General features: G+C 48.7%; 2 non-coding genes across 2 annotated transcripts; one reads left to right on the forward strand and one right to left on the reverse strand.

The window, feature by feature from the left end:
- Window positions 1-1,079: 1,079 nt before the first annotated feature.
- On the reverse strand, window positions 1,080-1,161 carry TRNAL-AAG. Its single transcript has one exon. It is a non-coding gene; the product is annotated as a tRNA-Leu (tRNA).
- A 683-nt stretch (window positions 1,162-1,844) lies between these two features.
- Window positions 1,845-1,917, forward strand: TRNAM-CAU. The gene has a single exon. It is a non-coding gene; the product is annotated as a tRNA-Met (tRNA).
- Window positions 1,918-23,940: the final 22,023 nt, after the last annotated feature.

Raw genomic sequence — 23,940 nt, forward strand, 5'->3', positions numbered from 1 at the left:
ACTCATTCTAACAACCCAAAGTGAAATGTCTAAAGTAAAATTTATAATCTCCCCTTGTCTCTGACACTGTTGTGGCTGAGAACAATTTAAAGTGTGCCCTATACATTGTACTGCTGCGTAACAATCGGTAACATTCTTTATTCTGGTAACAATATATCTAAGATGCCATTTATAGTTCAATCTCATTCTTTGCAGTAGAAGTTGTATCATCTTGGGGCAATTATGCATCCAACACTAGTCTTCCCTACTAGGCACCAGGGCAGGGGCCCCTTCTCTAGTTCCTCTCCATATCCGCAGTGCCTAATTGTAATTATAGAGGGAGAGATCAAGGGAGGCTTCCAGGAGAAAGCAGCTTCCAAATTGCGACCCAGGGGATGAGAAGAAGCGGCGAGGGCACAGCGAACCGTTAGCAGCAGACGGGGAACCCAAGCGAAGACGCAGAGACGCGCACGCAGAGGTGCAAGAGGGCCTCTAGTCCGCGGGCTGCGCCGCAGTTGACTGGCGAGGCCGGGCGCCTTGCGTGGAGACGCCTTCGGCTGCAGCACAGATCAGCATAATCAAGGTTCAAAACGTGAAAGCAGCAGCTGCGGGAGCTGATGATAGCGGTTGGACAGGACCTGTCTCCGGTTGCAAGCAGTCAGGGAGACAGGCTAGTCATTCGTTCATCATTTGTTAAATCATGTAATAAGTACTGCTATATCTAGGGGTACTAAGGAAGTTCCTAGCCCATAGTAGGCGCTGACTACATTTTTAAAAATACACGAACGACCTAAAGGTCTGTTATATTTTGAATACTTCTGGGTAGTGAAAACACAGTAATGAAGGGAGTATTACACACACACACACACACACACACACACACAAAGTAGATGTTCATTAACTGTCAATTGAAATAATAGAAGGCCTATCACATGTCGGTGACTGTTTGGGAAAGAGTATGGGTGTTGTCTCTGACCTCTGGAGAAAGACAGATGGTAGGAGTGAGGAACCTACCTGAAGTAGGAGCCTCAGAACTGTACACATTGTGAATAAAAGAGCGGTTATCTATTGGATCACGGTGAAGCATGGAAAAAGGGGTGTGGCAGCGGTGGGATTCGAACCCACGCCCCCGAAGAGACTGGAGCCTTAATCCAGCGCCTTAGACCGCTCGGCCACGCTACCGCCCTCACGCGAGCCGCTCACTGCGTATCCAGGGAACTAGAGGTCGCTTTTCCCCATCTTTCTCTTCCGCTCCGCCGGCGCGCCTGCCCTTCCTGCGCCCGACTCCCAGAGGAGCCCGAGAACCCCGCCCGACCCGTGGGACCCTGGCTCTTCTCGCCGCTCCCAGGCGGACCCTGAACGGGATGCTGCAGGCGGCACGGGAGGAGGCTCTTGCCCCGTCTGTCGCCAACACAGGGAAAAGGGGTCACGCGGCCGAGAGCCCCAGTGGACGTGTGGAGCGCGGAAGTAAGCCTCCAGACTTCGGGGGTGAGCAAGGAGTCCGCGCTCTGCGAAGGAGGAGCGAGAAGATCCCGAGGCCGCCGGCCCGCCCTCCACCCGTTTCAGGGGACCGAGCCGCCCAGAACCTACCGAGCGAGCAGAGGTGCGGTGCCTGCAGCAAAGTCAGGCTGGCGGTGCAGACGGCGGGGCCCCGCAGACCTGCCTCGCCGCCCTGACGTCTCGAGGACAGTTCGCGGGGAAACGGGCGGGCAGGTGGCCGGCCGGTCCCGGTTCCGCACCGCCGTGGACGCTTTGGATACTGCAAATCGGTTGCACTTTATTTTCAAACATTGTGGCTTCAAATTTTGAATAGACGCGTCTTTTAATACTATTACTAAGTGTTCCGTCAGGCGTTGCGCGCAGTTGCCTCCTTAGCGCAGTAGGCAGCGCGTCAGTCTCATAATCTGAAGGTCCTGAGTTCGAACCTCAGAGGGGGCAACGGTCACCTTTTATTTTTTTCTTTTCTTTATTCCTTAATCTTAACCAAAAGAAACGTGACGATGAAGAGAGTTAACAAAAATCTTTCTTTTTTTTCTCTATTATTTTTCTGTCGGAAGTGTACACTATTTTTTTTTTTTAAATCCAAGGACATTGTTTTGATGAGACCGAACGGGTGATTTGCTGTTTAACTAACCAACCATGTAACGTACCGTTACAAAATAGTGATTTTCATTAAGAATTAAATAGTCCAGAATTCTTCCATTTTTTAAATACCAGTTGTAGATAAATCTAGGAGATTTTTCAAATGCCTTTGAGATATGCTTGGCAATAGTCGTCGTGACAAAAAATTTCATCGTCAAGAAATTCACTAGTTGGAAGAAGGGATGGAAGCTTGTACTGGGGGTGTGGAGAGTGGAGTACGGTGTGAAATAATTTCTATTAATTATTGATTGTTTATCTTTTGCCGTTATTCTGCACTTGCTTACCACCAGTTCACTAATGACACCCTACATGAAAAAGAAAAGCTTTTTGCCCTGTCTCAACGTCGCTGGGCCTCTTACTGCTTCCAGTGCGGTCGACTGGATCTCTAAGTCATCCAAGCTGTGAGGTCCAGGGAGGAGTAAAAAGAGAAACAAGAAGTAAAGAAATGAGAAGTGATATTACCAGTCAAGATAGGCATCTGACAAGTAAAAATGAACAAGATTGATATTTAATATTCTGCTGTTAACATCTTTGTTTATCACATGGGAAGTAGTTAACAGATATTTGGGTTTTTTTGTTTTTCTTTAATTTAAAGTGGTACATGTTTATTTATTGATTTTTAATTAATTTATTTTTATTACAGACGTTTCTCATTTTTCCCCCATTGACACCCTCCTGCCATTCTTACCCCCCACCCCTAGCACTGTTGTCTGTGTCCATTGCTTATGCTTATGTGCATAAATTCTTTGGTTTATCTGTTCCCTCCCTCCCACCTTCCTCCTCTGAGGTTTGTCAGTCTGAACCCTACTTCTATGTCTCTGGGTCTATTTTGTTCATCAGCTTATTTTGTTTATTATATTCCACAAATAAGTGAGATCATGTGATATTTGTCTTTCTCTGACTGGATTATTTCATTTAGCATAATACTCTACAGGTTCATACATGTCAAAGGGTAAGAGATCTTTCTTACAGCATCATAGTATTCCATTGGTGTATATGTACCACTGCCTTTTTATCCACTCATCTATTGATGGACACTTGGACTGCTTCCAGATCTTGGCAATTGTAAATAGTGCTGCTGTGAATATAGGGGTACATATATTCTTTCTGATTGGTGTTTCAGGCTTCTTAGGATATATTACAAGAAGTGGGATCACTGGGTTAAATGGCAGTTCCATTTTTAATTTGTTGAAGAAACACCATATTGTTTTCTATAGTGGCTGCACCAGTCTGCATTCCCACCAGCAGTGTACTAGAGTCCCCTTTTCTCCACACCCTCGCCAACACTTGCTGTTTGATGATTTGTTGATGGCAGCCATTCTGGCAGGTGTGAGGTGATACCTCATAGTTGTTTTAATTTGCATCTCTCTGATGATTAGTGATATTGAGCATTTTTTCATATGTCTCTTGGCCATTTGTATGTCCTGTTTGGAGAGGTGTCTATTTAGGTTCCCTGCCTATTTTTTAATTGGATTCTTTGTCTCCCTTTTGTTCAGTATGAGCACTCTATATATTTTGGAGATTAACCCCTTATCTGATGTATGGTTGGCAATTATGCTCTCCCATAAAGTGGGTTCCATTTCCATTTTGATGCTTGTTTCTTTTACTGTGCAGAAGCTTTTTAGTTTGATGTAGTCCCATGTATTACTTTTTTCCTGTTTCTCTTGCCTTAACCATTGTATCAGTGAAAATTCTGCTTGTGATGTCTGAAATTGTGTTGCCTACATTTCTTCTAGGATTTTTATGGAATCAGGAGTTACATTTAAGTCTTTTAGCCATTTTGAGTTTGTTCTTATGTATGGTGTAAGTTGATGGTCTAGTTTCATGTTTTTGCTTGTAGCTGTCCAATTTTCCCAACATTTATTAAAGAGGCTGTCTTTACTCCATTGTATGCTCTTGCCACCTTTGTCAAATATTAATTGAGCATAATAACTTGGGTCAATTTCTGGGTTCTCTGTCCTGTTCCAATGATCTATCTACCTGTTCTTGTGCCAGTATCAGACTGTTTTGATTACAGTAGCATTGTAGTATAACCTGATATCCAGTATTGTGATCCCTCCTACTTTGTACTTCCTTTTCAAGATTGCTGTTGCTATTTGGGTCTTTTTTGGTTACATATAAACTTTTGGAGTGTTTGTTCTAGTTCTGTGAAATATGTCGTTAGTGTTTTGATGGGGATTGCATTGAATCTATAGATTGCTTTGGGTAGTATGGACATTTTAATAATGTTAATTCTTCCAGTCCATGAACAAGGTATATGTTTCCACTTTTTTATATCTTCCTCTATTTCTTTTTTCAATATCCTGTAGTTTTCTGTGAACAGGTCCTTTACTTCTTTGGTTTAGTTTATTCCTAGGTATCTCAAATTTTTTGTTGCAATGGTAAATGGGATTGTTTTTTTTTTAGTTTCTCTTTCTGTGTGTTCATTATTGGTGTGTAAAAATGCCAATGATTTCTGGATGTTGACTTTGTATCCTACTACTTTGCCTTATTCATTTGTTAAATCTAGTAGTTTGTTTTTTTTTTTTATGGAGTTTTTAGGGTTTTCTATGTACTATATTATATCATCTGCAAATAATTGCAGTTTTACTTCCTCCTTTCTAATTTTGATCCCTTTTATTTTTTCTTCTTGTCTGATTACTGTGGTGGCTAAGACTTCCAGTACTATGTTAAATAAGAGGGATAAAAGTGGACATCCCTGTCTTGTTCCTGTTCTTAAGGGAAATACTTTTAGTTTTTGCCCATTGAGTATGATGTTGGCTGTAGGTTTGTCCTAAATGGCCAGATATTTGTTGATATTTGCCATACACTGTTCAAAGCTGTGCCCCTCCCTCTTAGTCCATTCTCTCTCCTCTTCAAATCCACCTGTATAGACTCTATTCAGTGATATTTGGGCTGGACATCTGCAAATTACACTTCCCAAACCTTTGCCAATTGGTTTTCTCTAAGTTCTCTTAAGAAGAGGAGCTACAAGGAAACTGGCATGCAGGAGAAGGAGTATTTTATTTTATTTTTTAAATGTTTGCTATTTCTGTCAGTGTCCCTCCAACAATGGCAGCTGACTCCAAGCTTCATTCTCTTTAAGCCATTCCTCAGAAGTTCCAATTTCTTCCCCAGCCCTAGAAGGTTGGTTGATACTTCCTGTGGTTATTATCTTTGGGTTACCATTGTTCCCCATTGAAATAGCTAGTGGTGTTTCTTAACAAGACCTCGACTGATACACAGGGCCTGAGGTGCAGCACACACAACAGAAAGTGCTCCTGCTCTCATGGAGTTTACTAAATTTTAGTGGGAAATGGTAGATGATAATCTTCTAACTCAATATAAGAGATGTCACTCGCTCAGCTGGTGTGGCTCAGTGGTTGAGCATCGACCCTGCACCAAGAGGTCGCTGGTTTGACCAGGACATATGCCCAGGTTGTGGGCCTGATCCCCAGTGGGGGGCATCCAGGAGGTGGCCAATCAATGTTCTCTCTCACTGATGTTTCTATCTCTCCATTTCACTTCCTTTTTCTCTAAAATCGATAAAAGAAAAAAAAATTTTTTTTAAATGACACTCAACATCCTTTTAACTGCTGACTCTCTCCAGGTTGTCCTCCCATTTCTCTCTGACCGAGTCCTCAGTTTTCTCAGAGAATGCCTCTTCCTCTTTCTGATTGCCTATCAGTGTTTCTTAGGGCTTCCTCCTCAGTGCCCGTTTTCTCCTCTGAAAGATTATCCAGTGACCTCATTCAAACTAGTGGCTTTGTTTATCCCCAGATCTACCCATTGAGTGCAGAGGAGTCTCCTGAGCCCCACTGGCTTGCAAGAAATCCTGTTTGTATCTCTTATACCTCACACTGAAACCCTCATATTCTGCACACCTTCAACTACTCTCATTCCTAGGGTTACTCTCAGGTTATTCCAGTAACCCAGTATTCCCACTTAGAAGGTTGGAACTCATCTTACACTGCCTTCTTACTTAATCACTCTAATACAATCAGTGTACGAGTCCTCCAGACTCTCTGCTTACCTTTGTTCCTTACCACTGGAATTCCAGAGATAGTCTCCTGGGTGGTCCCCTTGCATCATCTACCTCCAATTCATCCACATGTGTGCCAGAGTGATTTTACTAAAATGCAAGCATAATCATGTTGCTTGTCTATTTAAAACCTTTGAAAACACCCTAAACTTTTAAGAAAAACCTTCCGAGTCTTGGGGCATACAAAACACCTCCTGATCTGGTTTTTGTTCACCTTTCCTCTCTGACCTCATTTCACTCTTCTCTTCCATTGGTTCAGGTATGTGGACTTGTCTGTGCCTTCCAGGTTGAAGATCATTCTCCATGGCAGAAGTGATGGGAACAAATAGGAGGCAAACACGTCTGCTTGCTCTTGGTGTGTGTTAATATGACACTCCTCTTCAACTCCCAAATAGTGAATCAACCCAGTCTTTGTCCTTACCTTATATAAAACCATCTTTGGTTATTTTATGTGTTGTGAAAATCAAAATCTGAAATCAATGGAGACATCTTTGTGTAGCTGTATTAGTTTGCTTTGGCTGCCATAGCAAAATACCGTAGACTCGGTGGCTTAAACAATAGCTACGTATTTTCTCACAGTTCTGGAGGCTGTAAGTCCAAGATCAAGGTGTCAACAAGTTTGGTTTCTTTTGAGGACTTTCTCCTGGGCTTGCAGATGCCTGCTTTCCTGGTGTTTTCTTACGTGGTCTTTCCGCTGTGCACTCATGTCCCTGGTGTTTCTTTGTGTGTCCAAATTTCCTCTTCTCATAAGGACACCAGTCAGATTGAATTAGGACCTGCCCTAACAGCTTCATTCTAACTTAATCACCTTCAATCTTCAAATACAGTCACGTTCTGAGATACTGGGGATTAGGGCTTCAATATATTAACTTGAGAGACAATTTAGCCAATACATTTTCTTAAAGTCATTCCTTAAATTTTCTTTCTCCCTGGAATGGCTTCACATTTATTTATACTTCACATTTCTTATTTTAACACTTTACATATATTTACCTCCTAGTATGTACGCCAGATCTGTTTTTTTAAATTATCTTTATTCTTGAAAGTATTACAGATGTCCCCCTTTTCCCCCACTGATCCCCTCCTCTCTGCTCCTGGCCCCCTCCTGCCTTTCCCCACACTATTATCTGTGCTTATGGGCTATCCATATATGCATATAAGTTCTTTAGTTTATCTCCCCCCTTCTTTTTGAGGTTCATCAGTCTAACAACCAATTTCTACTCCTTCACTTTTTTCACCCATCCCTTCAATCCCCCTCCTACCTGGCAACTAACAAAAAGTTTTCTGTATCTACGAGTCTGTTTCTGTTATGCTTGCTCATTTTGTTTGTAGATTCAATTGTGCATAGATATGTATTTATTGTTCATATTTTTTATCTTTTTCTTCAAGAAACTCTTCAACATTTCCTATGATGCTGGTTTGGTGGTGATGAACTCCTTTAGCTTTTTCTTGTCTGGGAAGCTCTCCATATGTCCATCTATTCTAAATGATAGCTTTGCAGGATGGAGTAATCTTGGTTGTAGGTCATTGCTTTTCATTACTTTAAATATTTCTTGCCACTCCCCTCTGGCCTGCAAAGTTTCTTTTGAGAAATCAGCTCAGTCTTATGGGAGCTCCGTTGTAAGTAACTAACTGCTTTTCTCTTGCTGCTTTTAAGATTCTCTGTTTGTCTTTAACCTTTTGCATTGATGATGATGTGTCTTGGTGTGGGCCTCTTTGGATTTATCTTTTTTGGAGTTGTATGTCTGTTTCCCTCACCAACTTAGGTGTCCAATAGCCTGGGAACTGGTGCCAGGCAAACTGTTCAGCCATCACCTCGCTTACCCAACCTAGACTCCTACCCTGTTTCAGGAACTGTTTGCCCTGAACTCATAGATCAACTCCTGTCCTATTCTCCTGTCCTAGTCCAGGAACTGTTTGCCCCGGGACAATAGACTCACATTCCAGGGGCTCCCATGCATAGCCCCTCAGGACCTAACCCTAACAACAAATTCCCGCTGCCATAGGCGCAGATATAAAAATCACAAACCCCAGCATCGGGCGCGGCTTCTAGGACTCGACCCCGGAGTCTGTGAACCCGCCCGGAGTGTACCCAATAAAGCCTGATTTATGTTTATTCGGCTGTTTGGCTCTTCGGTTTCTTCCCACCTCCCACCGGCGGCGCCTGGCTACTTTACATTAGGGAAGTTGCCTATCATTATTTTTTCAAATAGGTTTTCTCTTTTGTTGTTGTTAATCCTCATCCAAGGATACTTTTTCCATTTATTTTAGATAGAGTGAAAGGGAGGAAGAGAGAGAGAGAGAGAAACAGCAACATGAGAGAGACACATTGATTGTGTCAACATAAGAAACATGCACACCACCCAGATGGTGTGGCTCAGTGGTTGAGTGCCAAAGAGGTCACAGGTCAATTCCCATTTAGTGGCTAGTCAATGTTCTCTCTCATTGATGTTTCATGTCTCTTCCTCTTCCTTCCTCTCTCTCTAAAATTCAATAAAAAAATGTTCATACGTATGAAGAATTTTGTGAGTTTATTTGAGCCAAACTGTCAACAAATGCCGGGAAGTAAAACCTCAACAGATTGAGGTAATGCGCCTGAGAATGGTAGTTTTGCACCTTAATTTATACATTACAATCAAAAGAGAAGATGTAAATGAGTTACATGAAATCCATTGGTGATGGATTAGGGAGGTGGGAGAAAGCAAAACAGAGAAATCTCTGAGATTGGATAAAAAGTAAAATGATAGACACATACATCTTTACATAAGTGAATACAGGATACTTAACAGTCAACAATTAACATGATAATAATAACAGTGAAGGATTTGTGGTTACTTTAGGTCTTTGAGTTTGCAAGGCTGTCAGGCAGGCCTTCCCTGAGCTTGTCAGGTTAGCATTTGGCCCCTTTTCATTCACAATTGGCTGATTCCTGCATGACCACAACCAGGGCTGGATATTGAACCTGCAACTTAGGTATATGCCTTTGATTGGAAATTGCACCCACTACCCTTTATTTTGAGGGCCAATGCTCTAACCTCTGAGTCAAACCTGCCAGGGCTCAAATATGTATTCAATTTCTTGCTCTCTCTCTTCTCCTTCTGGCACCCCCATGATGCAAATGTTGGTACATTTGAAGTTGTCCAAGAGGCTTTTTACACTATCCTCATTTTTTTTTATTCTGTGTGTGTGTGTGTGTGTGTGTGCTGTTTTGATTGGCTTTTTGCTTCCTTATATTCCAAATCGATAACCATCTGTACTACTGATTCCCTGTAAGTTATTCTTTATTTCAGTTAGTGCATCCTCCATTTCTGACTGGTCCTGTTTGTTTTGTTTTGTTAATCCTTACCTGAGAATATTTTTCCATTGTTTTTTTGTTTTGTTTTGTTTTGTTTTAGATAAAGTGGAAGGGGGGTGGGAGGGAGAAAGTGTGCTGACATGCTTATAACCCCATAATTAATGATTGGTAAATTATTGTGCTGACTTATTTATAGCTCCATAACTGATGATTAGAAAAGTCACTGTGTGCCCTCTAGCTGAACCTGTTTTGTAAAAAATTTAATCAACAGGATAGAGATCAAAACAACCTCAGTAAATTGGAAGATTCCTTGAACCAAGAAATTGTTGGGAGCCGGCTATGTGTCTGACAGAGCCCATCGAGCCTGGAGGTCTTGAGTCAGAGACTCAACCTCCCCCACAATCTCAAGGAATTAGGTTTGCATTGTGTTTGTGCAATGTACCTTGAAATACCTGAGATAAGAGACTGGGTGTTCCTTGGTGTGCCTGGGTGTTCCTGTTATCTGCAAGGCAAACTAATTCTGTACAGCATTGTTGTAGCCCTGGGCATTATATCAAGAAGATCCTATTTTCTTATATCATTAAACTTTTGCTGTAAGGTATAAAAGGCATGTAATAAAGTATATCAAGGCTGATCTCCGAAGACTCTGTCACAGGGGTATTCAAAATCAAACACCAGCCAGCTAACAAACGGCTCTTATTTGGACTTCAATTCTCTAGTGGTCTTTCTTTGACTCTGTTGTGCCACAACAAAAGAAACATTGATGTGAGAGAGACACATCAATTGACTACCCCCTGCATGACCCCAACCCGGGCCAGGAATTGAACCTGCAACCCAGACATGTGCCCTTGACTGGGATTCGAACTGAAGACCTTTGGTTCACAGGCCAATGCTCCAACCACCACACCAAATCAGCCAGGGCCTGACTGGTCCTTTTTATGTTCTTGAGGTCCTTCAAGAAGTTCCTTGAGCATCCGTATAACTGTCAGCTCTATCTTCCATATTACTGCCCCAAGCCTCTTAAATCTTTTACTTTCATATTGATGCCCTAAGCCTCTCATTCCAGGAAACCAAAACCCATCACTCCAGTCAGGCAGAAGGAATGACGGAACCACCCTAACCCACCCCAAACTGCAAACAGTTGCTCAACAAGAAAAACAAGTTTCAGGAGACCCCAGCCCCGACCAATCAAGGATGACCACAACTCCTGGCTGAACGACCACCCACCCCAGCCCTAAGTTTAAAAACCCTTAGTCTGGACCAGCCGGTTGCTATTTTCTCCTTAGAGGTAGCCTGGCAGGTCTTTCCCTTAATAAACCTGAACTTCTGGTTACTCAGCACCGCCTTGTTCTTACGATAACCATGGTTGTTTTTTTTTTTTTCCTGTAATAAGTTTTTTTCTTTTCTTATATTTTGAAAGTATTACAAATGTCCCCTTTTTTCCCCATTGACCCCCTCCTTTCCACTCCCACCCCCCTCCTGCTTTCCCCAACCTAATGTCTGTGTCCATTGATTATGCATATATGCATATAAGTTCCTTGGTTTATCTGTTCCTCATCCCTCTGAGGTTTGTCAGTCTGTTCCCTACTTCCATGACTCTGGATCTCTTTTGGTCAACAACTTATTTTGTTCATGATGTTCCATAAATAAGTGAGATCATGTGGTATTTGTCTTTCTCTGACTGGCTTATTTCGCTTAGCATAATACTCTCCAGGTCCCTCCATGTTGTCTCACAGGATAAGAGATCTCATCTGCATAGTATTCCATTGAAACCCTGGAACCAAAGGGGTTTTGAGGCCGGCCCCGCCCTCCAGGCACAACCTCTCAAAGGGCAGAACCAGTGGCCCTGTCGGAGCTCTGACCCAGCAAAGGCCAGAGGGCGAACATCCACACCGACTCTGTAGCCTTCCGCGTCCTGCACGCACGTGCTCCCTCGGGAACATCCACACCGACTCTGTAGCCTTCCCGTCCTACACGCACGTGCTCCCTCGGGAACATCCACACCGACTCTGTAGCCTTCCGCGTCCTACACGCCCGTGCTCCCTCGGGAACATCCACACCGACTCTGTAGCCTTCGCGTCCTACACGCCCGTGCTCCCTCGGGAACATCCACACCGACTCTGTAGCCTTCCGCGTCCTGCACGCACGTGCTCCCTCGGGAACACCCACACCGACTCCGTAGCCTTCCGCGTCCTACACGCACGTGCTCCCTCGGGAACATCCACACCGACTCCGTAGCCTTCCGCGTCCTACACGCACGTGCTCCCTCGGGAACACCCACACCGACTCCGTAGCCTTCCGCGTCCTACACGCACGTGCTCCCTCGGGAACATCCACACCGACTCCGTAGCCTTCCCGTCCTACACGCCCGTGCTCCCTCGGGAACATCCACACCGACTCCGTAGCCTTCCGCGTCCTACACGCACGTGCTCCCTCGGGAACACCCACACCGACTCCGTAGCCTTCCGCGTCCTACACGCACGTGCTCCCTCGGGAACATCCACACCGACTCCGTAGCCTTCCCGTCCTACACGCCCGTGCTCCCTCGGGAACATCCACACCGACTCTGTAGCCTTCCGCGTCCTACACGCCCGTGCTCCCTCGGGAACATCCACGCCGACTCCGTAGCCTTCCGCGTCCTACACGCCCGTGCTCCCTCGGGAACATCCACGCCGACTCCGTAGCCTTCCGCGTCCTACACGCCCGTGCTCCCTCGGGAACATCCACGCCGACTCCGTAGCCTTCCGCGTCCTGCACGCACGTGCTCCCTCGGGAACATCCACGCCGACTCCGTAGCCTTCCGCGTCCTACACGCACGTGCTCCCTCGGGAACATCCACGCCGACTCCGTAGCCTTCCGCGTCCTACACGCCCGTGCTCCCTCGGGAACATCCACACCGACTCCGTAGCCTTCGGCGTCCTACACGCACGTGCTCCCTCGGGAACATCCACACCGACTCTGTAGCCTTCCGCGTCCTACACGCCCGTGCTCCCTCGGGAACATCCACACCGACTCCGTAGCCTTCCGCGTCCTGCACGCCCGTGCTCCCTCGGGAACATCCACACCGACTCTGTAGCCTTCCGCGTCCTACACGCCCGTGCTCCCTCGGGCTACAGGGCTTTCTCTCAGCCCAGGCACACCTGTAATTGACGGTACACTGGTTAAGAAACTCCTTGACCCGGCCGCTGTCCCTGCAGGCAGCTATTATACACTGCAGGGGTCGTCAAACCCTGGACCCTCGACTGCTCCAGGCAACAATTCTGCTGACACAATTGCCAAACAGGCAGCCAAGGAGCCCCTACAGGGCCATCTTCTTTCTCTGGCCTCAGTAGGGCCTGCTTACTCTCCCTCCGAAAAGCAGATTGTCAAGCACAGGGATACCACACTGAAGGCCCCTGGTTCCTCTTGAATGGCCAATATTTTTTGCCTGAAGAACAGGCCGATTCCATCCTACACCCTTTACATCAGTCCTTCCATGTGGGCCACAGACCCCTGACCCCTCTAGGACTCCCTGTACTTGCTCGTGCCTGTCAGTCAGATTACAGAAAATAACTAGAAAGTGTCAACTCTGCTACACTGTCTCCCCCCAAGGTGCCTTAAACTCCTTCTTACCCCACACACCAGGCAAGAGGTCTGCCCCGGGACACAATTGGCAAATTGATTTCACACATATGCCCCCACTGAAGAAAATCAAACACCTCTAGTGTTGGTGGACGCCTCTTCAGGGTGGGCTGAGGCTGTCCCAGCACCTCCGGGACCGCCGGGACAGTGACACTCTCTCCAGGGTGGGCTGAGGCTGTCCCAGCACCTCCGGGACCGCCGGGACAGTGACACTCTCTCCAGGGTGGGCTGAGGCTGTCCCAGCACCTCCGGGACCGCCGGGACAGTGACACTCTCTCCAGGGTGGGCCGAGGCTGTCCCAGCACCTCCGGGACCGCCGGGACAGTGACACTCTCTCCAGGGTGGGCCGAGGCTGTCCCAGCACCTCCGGGACCGCCGGGAAAGTCACACTCTCTCCAGGGTGGGCCGAGGCTGTCCCAGCACCTCCGGGACCGCCGGGACAGTGACACACTCTCTCCAGGGTGGGCCGAGGCTGTCCCAGCACCTCCGGGACCGCCGGGACAGTGACACACTCTCTCCAGGGTGGGCCGAGGCTGTCCCAGCACCTCCGGGACCGCCGGGACAGTCACACTCTCTCCAGGGTGGGCCGAGGCTGTCCCAGCACCTCCGGGACCGCCGGGACAGTCACACTCTCTCCAGGGTGGGCCGAGGCTGTCCCAGCACCTCCGGGACCGCCGGGACAGACACACTCTCTCCAGGGTGGGCCGAGGCTGTCCCAGCACCTCCGGGACCGCCGGGACAGTCACACTCTCTTCAGGGTGGGCCGAGGCTGTCCCAGCACCTCCGGGACCGCCGGGACAGACACACTCTCTTCAGGGTGGGCCGAGGCTGTCCCAGCACCTCCGGGACCGCCGGGACAGTCACACTCTCTCCAGGGTGGGCCGAGGCTGTCCCAGCACCTCCGGGACCGCCGGGACAGTCACACTCTCTCCAGGGTGGGCCGAGGCTGTCTCAGCACCTCCGGGACCGCCGGGACAGACACACTCTCTCCAGGGTGGGCCGAGGCTGTCCCAGCACGTCCGGGACCGCCGGGACAGTGACACACTCTCTTGGACCATATCATTCCTGGACTCGGGTCACAGCGTGCAGTCTGACAATGGTCCAGCCTTTGTCAGTCATACCGCCCAAGAAGTTTCAGAAACTTTAAATATAAAATGGCACCTCCACATACCCTATCGACCACAATCCTCCAGTAAGGTAGACAAAATGAATTCAGTTCTTAAGACACAATTGACCAAACTGACTTGGGAAATGAGACAGACTTGGGTCACGGCCTTACCTCTAGCGCTCATGAGGATCGGGTCTATACCAAGATGGCCCACTTTTTATTTATTTTTTTTTATCCTCACTCGAGGACATTTTTTCGATATTTTGTCCAGATAGAGTGGGAGGGAGGGAGAGAGAGAGAGAAACATCGACGTGAAAGGGACACATCGAATGGCTGCCACCCGCACGACCCAACCAGGGCCGGGGAAAAACTGCAACTGAGGTACGTGCCCTTAGCGGGAACCGAACCCAGGTCTCTCTGGACCGCAGGCCGACGCTCTAACCGCTGAGCCAAACTGGCCAGGCTGCCCCACTTTTTATAGCCCTTTGGAGCGAATGTGTGGCCGGTCACTTCTGCCCCAGACCCAGACAGTCCGCCTCCTGTTGGAGATGTGTCCCTGCTCTAAACCCACCAGAACTCTCCCGCGGGAGGCTGCCTGCGCCGGCCACCTCTCCCAGAACCGGGCCTAGCACAGAGGACCGCCTGGCTGGGGAGGAAGTGCTGGTCCGCCCGCTCTGGGACGAGCTTCCGCCTGGGTGGACGGACCTCTCGGTCACCTGCAGCAGCCGCAGCGGGGAGGGGCGCGGACTCCCCGCGGGACCATCGGACAGAGGTCAGGGCGGTCCCGGGGAGCAGCAGGCCACCTGGCCAGCAGAGGTCACCGCTCCCTCCTCTCAGACTCACTCCAATACCTGAGGGAGACTATCTAGCTCTCGATTCCTGAACTTTCTTTCATTGTGAAAAGTCTGATCTCTGTTTACCTACTTTCACTCCTATGCCGAACGCTACTGTGACTCTAAGGCAAAATAACTCCATTTCCAAACTGCGAGTGCTGCAGGACGTCAAATCTTCACGTCCTCTCATATTTCCCAAAGGGAAATAGAAAAAGTCTTTAGGTTTTTTAGTAATATACCAGTATATATCAGAATTTTTAATAATTTTTAGAACATTTATATTAGCAACATAATGAAATAAATATAATCAAAGGCTTAGCACCACTTTTTTGACAATGCTTTGTAAAGGACAAACACATGACCTTGCCCCCTGGATTTTAAGGGAATGGCAAGAACTAGCTGCTAGTAGATAACCACTGCATTGTATAGATAACCACTGCTTTGTGTACACAGAAACGGATTGTTCCCTCAGGCACAACAGCTAATTGCAAATATCTGCTTCTGTACCTGCTTGCTTGCTCGCATACCCTTAACCCAAATTCCTTAACAGGGGCTAAGACAACTATATAAGCAGCCCACCCCCTGAGCTCAGGGCTGCTCTCTCCTCTGCGTAGGATGGGACAGTCGCCGCGCGGGAAATAAAGCTCTCTTAATTTGGACCCAGTTCAGAGTCTGAGTCTGGTCTGTCTCCTTGGTCTACAGCATTTGGAGGCCCCAGCGAGATAGACAAACAAGGTCCCCCACTTCGGCGGGTTGACCTCCTCAGACTCCGGAGACAGGTCCATCCCCAGAGCGGACGGGCGGTCTAGGGGAAGGCCTCGGAGAAGACGTTCCTCCGCCCCGGACGCCGTTCTGCCCTGGAATTGTCTTCACTCCAAAATTCCATCTAGAGAGCATCTGGAAACCCTGGGCCCAGGTTCGGTTCAGCAGACGGGACGTCCCTCGGTAAGTCTGTTTCTGAAAACTCTGCGGAGTGAGGGGAAGTGGATCTGCTGGACGCAGCACAGAGATCCAGCCCCTGGGCCATAGCGAGACGTCGCTTTTGGCCCCAGTTCAGTTTGCCTCATTTTTTGTCTGTCTTATTTGTTTGTCCTTTTGTGTTTTGAGTTTTATGTTTCTGTGCTGTGCTGGCCTGTGTCCTTCAGAATGGGTCAGGGACCTTCAGGACCTAGGACCCCTCTTCAATGTCTCCTTAATAACTTCTCAGACTTTTCCAAGCGCGCCTCAGGTTACAGCATCGCAGTAGACCCTGGATTCTTGCACATTTGTGCGAATTGGAGTGGCGCACTGTCTGGGTCAACTGGCCCTCCCAGGGCACTTTTGACTTAAGCTCTTTGTTTGAAGTTTGAGGCGTCATCTACGGGACTCCTGGACACCCAGACCAAACTCCTTACATCGATGTTTGGATTGACACAGCTACTGACAAGCCTAATTATATTAAGAAATGTCTGTACCCTAATAGGGAGAAGATTGTAATTGCCCAGCCTCCGCGGAAGCCTCAGAAGCCCTCGTTCCTGCTCCCTCCCGAAGGCTTGACCCTGTTCTTCCAGGTCCCCCAGAAAGACCCCTCACTGACCCTGTGGGGTCACCCCCTTATCGGTCCCTGCCATCTGCAGCCATTTCCAGAGAGGCTGAAGCCCTTCAGCCGCTCAGTCCTTCCATACACGTGGCGGTGCCCCTTATAACCCTGCTCCGCAGGCGCCAGGCTCCTCGGCTGCCATCCTGCCCCTCCGTCAGGTCGCTCCACCACCGGGTGGAGACCAGACTCAATCCTTTATGGTTTATGTCCCCTTCTCAACTAACGATCTGTATAATTGGACTGATAAACCCCGAGGTTCAATCTCCCTCCTAGAGACAGTCTTCCACACCCATCAGCCCACTGGGGATGACTGTCAGCAATTGTTGCAGGTCCTGCTCACCTCCGAGGAGAGGGGCAGGGTCCACAGAGAGGCAGCAAAATCCGTCCTCGGGCCAGATGGCCAACCCCTCACCGATCCGGCCCAGATAGGAGCCTACCTCCCAACTACCCGACCCAGTTGGGACCCGAACACTGATCAAGATAAGGAGGCTTTAACCCAGTATCGCCAAACTCTACTTCAGAGCCTCCACGGAGCAGCCAAAAAGCCAACTAACCTGTCTAAGGAAGTGAGACTGTTCAAACTGCAGGGGACTCCCCAGCAGCCTTTCTTGACCGTCTCATGGAGGCTTATCGCCTCTTTACTCCCATAGACCCGGAGGCCCCTGAGAACAGGCGGGCAATTAATATTGCTTTTGTCACCCAGTCGGCCCCAGACATTAAGAAGAAACTCCAGAAATTAGAGGGTTTTGAAGGAAAGAATCTTAGTGAGTTAGTTGAAATAGCTCAGAGAGTATTTAACAACCGGGACGACCCAGAAACGGCAAGTACTAAAAAAGTCACAAGAGTAATCATAGCCGCTCTTCAAGAGAATCAAAAAGGGCAACGGGGAAATAGGCCTAAAAACACAGGGCCAACCCCACGGAGACCTAGGCAACGATCTCAGCCACCTCCTGACCCTAACCAATGTGCCTACTGCAAAGAATATGGTCATTGGAAAAAGGACTGCCCTACAGGGGGGCCAACAGAAACCTAAGGACCTCATCCACCAATACCCGATCTCCATAAAGGCCAAACTAGGCATATTAATAGACTCAGAGAAGCTGGCATTTTAAAGCCTTGCCAGTCGGGCCCTGGCCAGTTTGGCTCAGCGGTTAGAGCGTCGGCCTGCGGTCCGGAGAGACCCGGGTTCGGTTCCCGCTAAGGGCACGTACTTCGGTTGCAAGTTTGTCCCCGGCCCTGGTTGGTCGTGCGGGTGGCAGCCACTCGATGTGTCTCTTCACGTCGATGTTTCTCTCTCTCTCTCCCTTTCTCTCTCTCCCTCCCACTCTATCTGTACAAAAAAAAAATAAAGCCTTGCCAGTCGGCCTGGAACACTCCCCCCTTGCTAGTTAAGAAGCCTGGGACTGAGGATTTTAGGCTGGTCCAAGATTTAAGGGAGGTAAACACTCGGGTAGAAACCATCCACCCCACGGTTCCGAACCCTTACACGCTTCTGAGCCTGATCCCTCCCAGCCGTGTTTCTATACTGTCTTGGACCTCAAGGACGTCTTCTTTCCAATTCCCTTATCGCCTCTCAGCCAACCGATCTTCCCTTCGAATGGGTTGATCCGGAAGGGGGATTCTCAGGACAACTGACCTGGACCCGACTGCCTCAAAGATTCAAGAACTCTCCTCCATCTTCGATGAGGCCTTGAGCAAGGACCTCCAACTGTCCCGGGAAAGGTACCAACACGTCACCCTGCTACAGTATGTAGAGGATTTGCTTCTAGCAGCCGCTTCTCTTCCTGAATGTGAGGAGGCCTCGAAGGCACTCCTACTAGAGCTAGAACACCTAGGGTACCGGGTCTCAGCCAAGAAAGCTCAATTCTGCACCACCACCGTGACCTACCTAGGTTATGAACTAAAAGAAGGAAAACAGTCGCTCCACAATAGCGGGATAGAGGCGGTCATGAAAATCCCTACCCCCACGACCAAGAGACAGGTTCAGGAATTTCTTGGGGCTGTAGGGTACTGCCGCCTCTGGATCCCTAGCTTTGCCGAGATCGCTAAGCCTCTCTATACCAGCACAGGGGGAAAGACAATGCCTTAGTCTGGACTGAGATAGAACAACAGGCCTGTGAGAAACTAAAAATGGCCTTAATGTCTGCGCAGAGGCAGGTCCTAGCTGTGCCTGATATCACTGAGCCCTTTCAGCTCTTCCTCTCTGAGACTCGGGGCATTCCCAAAGGGGTCCTAACCCAATCGTTAGGGCCCTGGAAGAGACCAGTTGCCTACTTATCTAAGAGATTAGACTCCGTAGCCTCCAGCTGGCTCAGCTGCCTGGGAGCCATAGTAGCTACTGCTCTTTTAGTTAAAGAAGCATCCAAGCTAACCCTAGGGCAAGACCTCCAGATTATTGGGGCACACTCTGTTGAAGCTCTCCTCAGGAGCCCTCCAGACCAGTGGATGTCTAATGCCAGGTCACCCAATACCAGGTACTCCTCTTAGACTCCTCCCGAATCCAGTTCCTGAAGACCTCTGCCCTCAATCCAGCCACCCTGCTGCCTGACGATGACCCTCAGGCTCCCTTCATGACTGCTTAGACACTCCTGAGACTCTAACTAACCTGAGGTCTGACCTAACTGACAACCCTCTCCCAACTCTAGTACGGATGGGAGCAGCTTCATCCGGGAAGGAGTCCGATATGCCGGAGCAGCGGTAGTCACACAAGACAAGGTCATCTGGGCCCAGGCACTAGGGCACGGGGCTCCAGCTCAGAGGGCTGAGCTAATTGCTCTCACTCGGGCTTTAAGATGGGCAAAAAGCAAGTCAGTAAACATCTACACTGACAGCCGCTATGCCTTCGCCACAGCCCATGTCCACCTCAGGAGGGAAACAGATAAAAAATAAAGAAGAAATTCTTGCCCTCCTAGAGGCCATTTGGCTACCAACAAGAGTGGCCATTATCCACGGCCAGGGCCACCTGAACACCGACACCCCTGAAGCTAAGGGGACGCCTTCGCCGATCAGACAGCCAAGGAGGCTGCCCTACGACCAGTGGGGCCACTAGAGATCCTTCCAGTCCTTCCAGGGAAAAGCCTCCCCAAGGAGCCCTCCTGTATCCAAGAGGAGGAAGAACTTGGATGGAGGCTCAACTCCAACCAGGGGCCTCGAGGCTGGAGGCTTCTCCCCGAGGGGAGGACCCTCTTGCCTGCGGCCCTGGGCCGAGAGCTGATCTCTCAGCTCCATCAGGGCACCCACCTGGGCAAGACTAAACTCTCCAGTCTCATAGCCCAGGACTTCTATGTCCCGAACCTCAACAGATGGACAGAACCTGAAATGAGGAGATGCCCTGCCGGTGCCCAAGTCAACTCTCACCCTCGGGAAACAACAGACCTCGGGGCCCGAGAACGAGGCACAGCTCCTGGTGACCACTGGGAAATTGACCTTACTGAGGTCGCCCCTGGCCAATATGGCTATAAATATCTGCTTGTTTTCATAGATGCTACTCCGGCTGGACTGAGGCTTTTCCTACCAAGACTGAAACTGCAACCACGGCAGCCCGGTCACTGCTCTCTGAGACAGTCCCCCGATTTGGCCTCCCTCTAGCCCTGGGTCCAGTGGCCCAGCATTCATTGCTCAAACCACAAAATTGTTAGCTAAAGCTTTAGGGATTACCTGGAAATTGCATTGTGTCTACAGGCCTCAGAGTTCAGGACAGGTAGAAAGAATGAATAGGACATTAAAGGAAACTTTAAGCTCCACCTTGAGAGGGGCGATAACTGGGTAAGGCTCCTTCCTTTTGCCCTCCTTCGTGTGCTCTGTACCCCTTATCTTAAGGGTTTCACCCCATTTGAAATCATGTTTGAAATCTCCCCCTATTCTACCCAAAATCGTGGACGAGGTCTTAGCCAACCTGGGTAACCATAACCTCCTCAGCTCTTTGCAGGCAATCCAGAGGCTGAGAGAACAGACCCAACAGCTAATCAAAGACACCAGACCCCAACCGGGAACACCCCAGATACCACAGCACGACGTCACCCCTGGTGACTGGGTCTGGGTCAAGAAACATCAGCCTGCTTCCCTCGAACCTCGCCGGACTGGCCCTTTTCCTGTTATCCTGACTACGCTCACCACTCTGAAGGTAGCAGGATGGAAATTTTGGATTCACCACACTCAGGTAAAGAAAGCGCACCCTGAGCAAATACCTGAGCAATGGGTCTTACTGTTGTAACCCAGGAGATCAACCAAACTCAGACGCCGAGATGGGGTTTAACAAAAGGAGTTTATTGAGCTAAGTCCGCAGGCCTGCAGTGTGTCCCACACAGGAGTAACTGCGGCGGCCGAGAGCTAAAATGTCTCCTTTTTATAGGATTTTGTGAGGGGGGGTTGCTACGTATAAGCAAGCATGTTACAGAAGCGGAATTTAGCAGTTAGCTAATTACCTGTTACTCAGTTTCCCAGACATCTCAAAGGTCAAGATGTTTTCAATAAATTATCCCTGGCGCCGACCCCAGGATTCCTCAAGGGTTAGTGTTTACTTAGGGATTAGCTAGTGAAGAATGTTCTTCAGTAAATTAGTAAACTGACAACCCCTTTGGTTGTCTTGAAGGCCTCTGGGAGTTTGGGTCAATGGCACTGAGTTATAACATTCCCCACTTCTTCTGGTGAATTAATCAAATCCTTGATTTATATTAGTCATGGATTAGGGGTAAGCGTTGGTAATGTTGCTGTTGGGCTAGTACCATAAGCTTAATTGATTGGACCCGCTCCTTGACAAATGCAGTGATTCTGTTAAGGATGATAGGTCTGCAGGCTAAGGCTATGAATAAGAGGAGGAGCGGACCCACTAGAGCTGTGAGGAGGGTGGTCAGCCAGGGAGACCAATTGAACATACTCTCATACCATGAGGTGGAGGTATGTTCTTCTCTCTCTCTATCTCGTAATCGCTTTTGCAGCTCTTGCATAGATTGTCTGATGATACCTGAGTGGTTAGCATAGAAACAACAGGTCTCTCCTAGGGCAGCACAGAGGCCTCCCTGTTTGAGGAAGAGCAGATCTAGACCTCTGCGATTTTGGAGGGCCACTTCGGCTAGGGAGTCAACCTGTTTTTCAAGGTATTTGACTTGGGTCTGGAGTAATTCAACATCGCGGGAAAACGTGGCTGACAGCTCACGAAGGGCAAGGTCATTCTTAATGAGGGCTGCCGCCCCTAGGGCAGTGGAGCCGGCAATACCCAGGGTAGCCAGTACAGGGATCAGAATGGGTACACGTTTCTGGAGTCTAGTATGATAGTCTGAGGCTAGAAAATGGGCTGCACCTGTGGGCCCTGCATATAGATATACCTGGGGAACTATATAGATAACAACACAAAGATCTGAATGGTTCCCGGGGCTAATGCAACGGTGGATACCTGATAAGCATGCAAACCAAGTCCCGCTAGGTGCAATCAGAGTCCATGGGGTTGAGCCTTCGGCTCGCAGAGAGGTGTTGGTCAGGCAGTTGTCCTTGTATGGCGAAGTTTGGAGGTTGAGGTTTCCAAGGATGAAGCAGGTCCCCTGTCCTTGAAGATCTCCTAGGGTGAGCTTGCCGGCTCGGGCACAGTTGGCAAGGGTTCCTTCCCCAGGTGAGTCTGAGTCACTAAAAGTTTGGTTCATGGGGGCTAGAGTACCCGTGGCATTTGCCCCAATACCAACATAGTAGGGTGGTGCTGGATCTACACAGAGCCAGCAGTCTTCGGTGGTGTTAGGTTGAGAACTATTTAAGAGGGAGAAAACAGAATCTAACATGGTTAGAAGCGAGTTGCTAAAGGAATTGAGGGGGTGTGGCGTTGGCACCTGAGGGGGCCCAAAGGCTGGAGCTGTTGCCCTATTCCGGCTCTCTAGAGACTCTGTGGGTGTTACTGGGTTGAGAATGTGGTTTGGTCCGATGGGAAGCCGTGGGGGTAGACCCCCGGCAGGGTTGGGCGGGTCCCTCTGAGAAGGAACCCAGGGAAGTCGCTGGATGGTGAATAAAGTACCAATGTCGTATCCAGCGAGATATAGTCTCAATCCCCATGTTTTCCCAGTAAGCCAGGCTGAGTTTAGAGGCTGTTTTATAGTAATAGTGGTGGGGTTACAAGTTTGGTTCTTGCAAGTAGGGTCTATTCCATCTTTTCCCTTGTGGGTATGGGGTGTGGGGTCCCGCAGGAGGGTTATATCATCATCATTGCCGTCCTCTGGTGACCATCCAAGGGCTAGAGTCTCACAACCCCAGATCTTACAATAAAATTCTCCCGGTCCACCACATATAGTCCTCATATGCCTGGAGAATGAGTTCTCGGGACAACCATAATGCTTAGTGCTCCATAGAACATGGTTAAGGTGTCCCAGGTTACAGACTGAAGTTTTACTTGCTGAGCCAAAGCGAGTTATTGGTTGGGTTGTGTGACGGGAACCAAATTCTCCGTGACAGAGGTTGTCATCGAAGAATTGTGAAAAGTCAGTCTTAAGGGTTACCTGGGAGGTTTGGAAGGTCTCATTGATGGCTAGCCTAGAGCCATCTCTAGTCCTGGTGAGGACCCAGGTATGTTTAGTTGGAATGCTGCAGAAGGTAGGGACCCACAACAAACTCAAGAGGATGCAGTAAACTTGAGTTTTAGAGGGTCTGTGGGATCCTTGAAAAGAGCCCATTTCTTTGGGATCTGATCAGGGTGTGCTTTCTTTACCTGGGTGTGGTGAATCCACGGTCTCTTATTAGACACCTTAAAGGCTGTGGGGGTTGTCAGAATTACCAAGTGGGGCCCATCCCAGGTAGGTTCGAGGGTTTCCTTGTTAAACTTCTTGATCCAAATCCAGTCACCAGGCTCAATGTCCAGTGGGGGTGGTTCCGCTTCAGTGGGTTGTTTTCTTTCCTTGGCTGAGAGGCGGGCCTCTCTTCTGATGACTTCGATGGCCTGCAAAGACTTGAGAAGCCCCTGGTTAGATAATTCGCCTATTTGGTCATAGTGAATCTTAGGGATAATAGGTGGTGGTCTCCCATAGATGATTTCATAAGGGGTAAGGTTCTTGAGATATGGGGTGCATCGGGTGCGCAACAGAGCAAATGGCAAGAGGTTTACCCAATTATCACCAGTTTCAATCTTAAGTTTGGTAAGAGTCTCCTTAAGAGTTCTATTCATTCTCTCTACCTGACCTGAGCTTTGCGGTCTATAGGCACAATGTAATTTCCAGCCTATTCTGAGAGCTTCCGCTATTAATTTGGAAATTTTGGCTATGAAAGCCGGCCCATTGTCTGACCCCAGTACTAAGGGCGGGCCAAATCTAGGAATGATCCCAGTTAGGAGATGTCTGGCAACTACGTTAGCAGTCTCATGCCTTGTGGCAAAAGCCTCAGTCCATCCTG

The sequence above is a fragment of the Molossus molossus genome, unplaced genomic scaffold (assembly GCF_014108415.1).
Source record: "Molossus molossus isolate mMolMol1 unplaced genomic scaffold, mMolMol1.p scaffold_m16_p_8, whole genome shotgun sequence".
In the NCBI taxonomy this organism is placed as follows: Eukaryota; Metazoa; Chordata; class Mammalia; order Chiroptera; family Molossidae; genus Molossus; species Molossus molossus.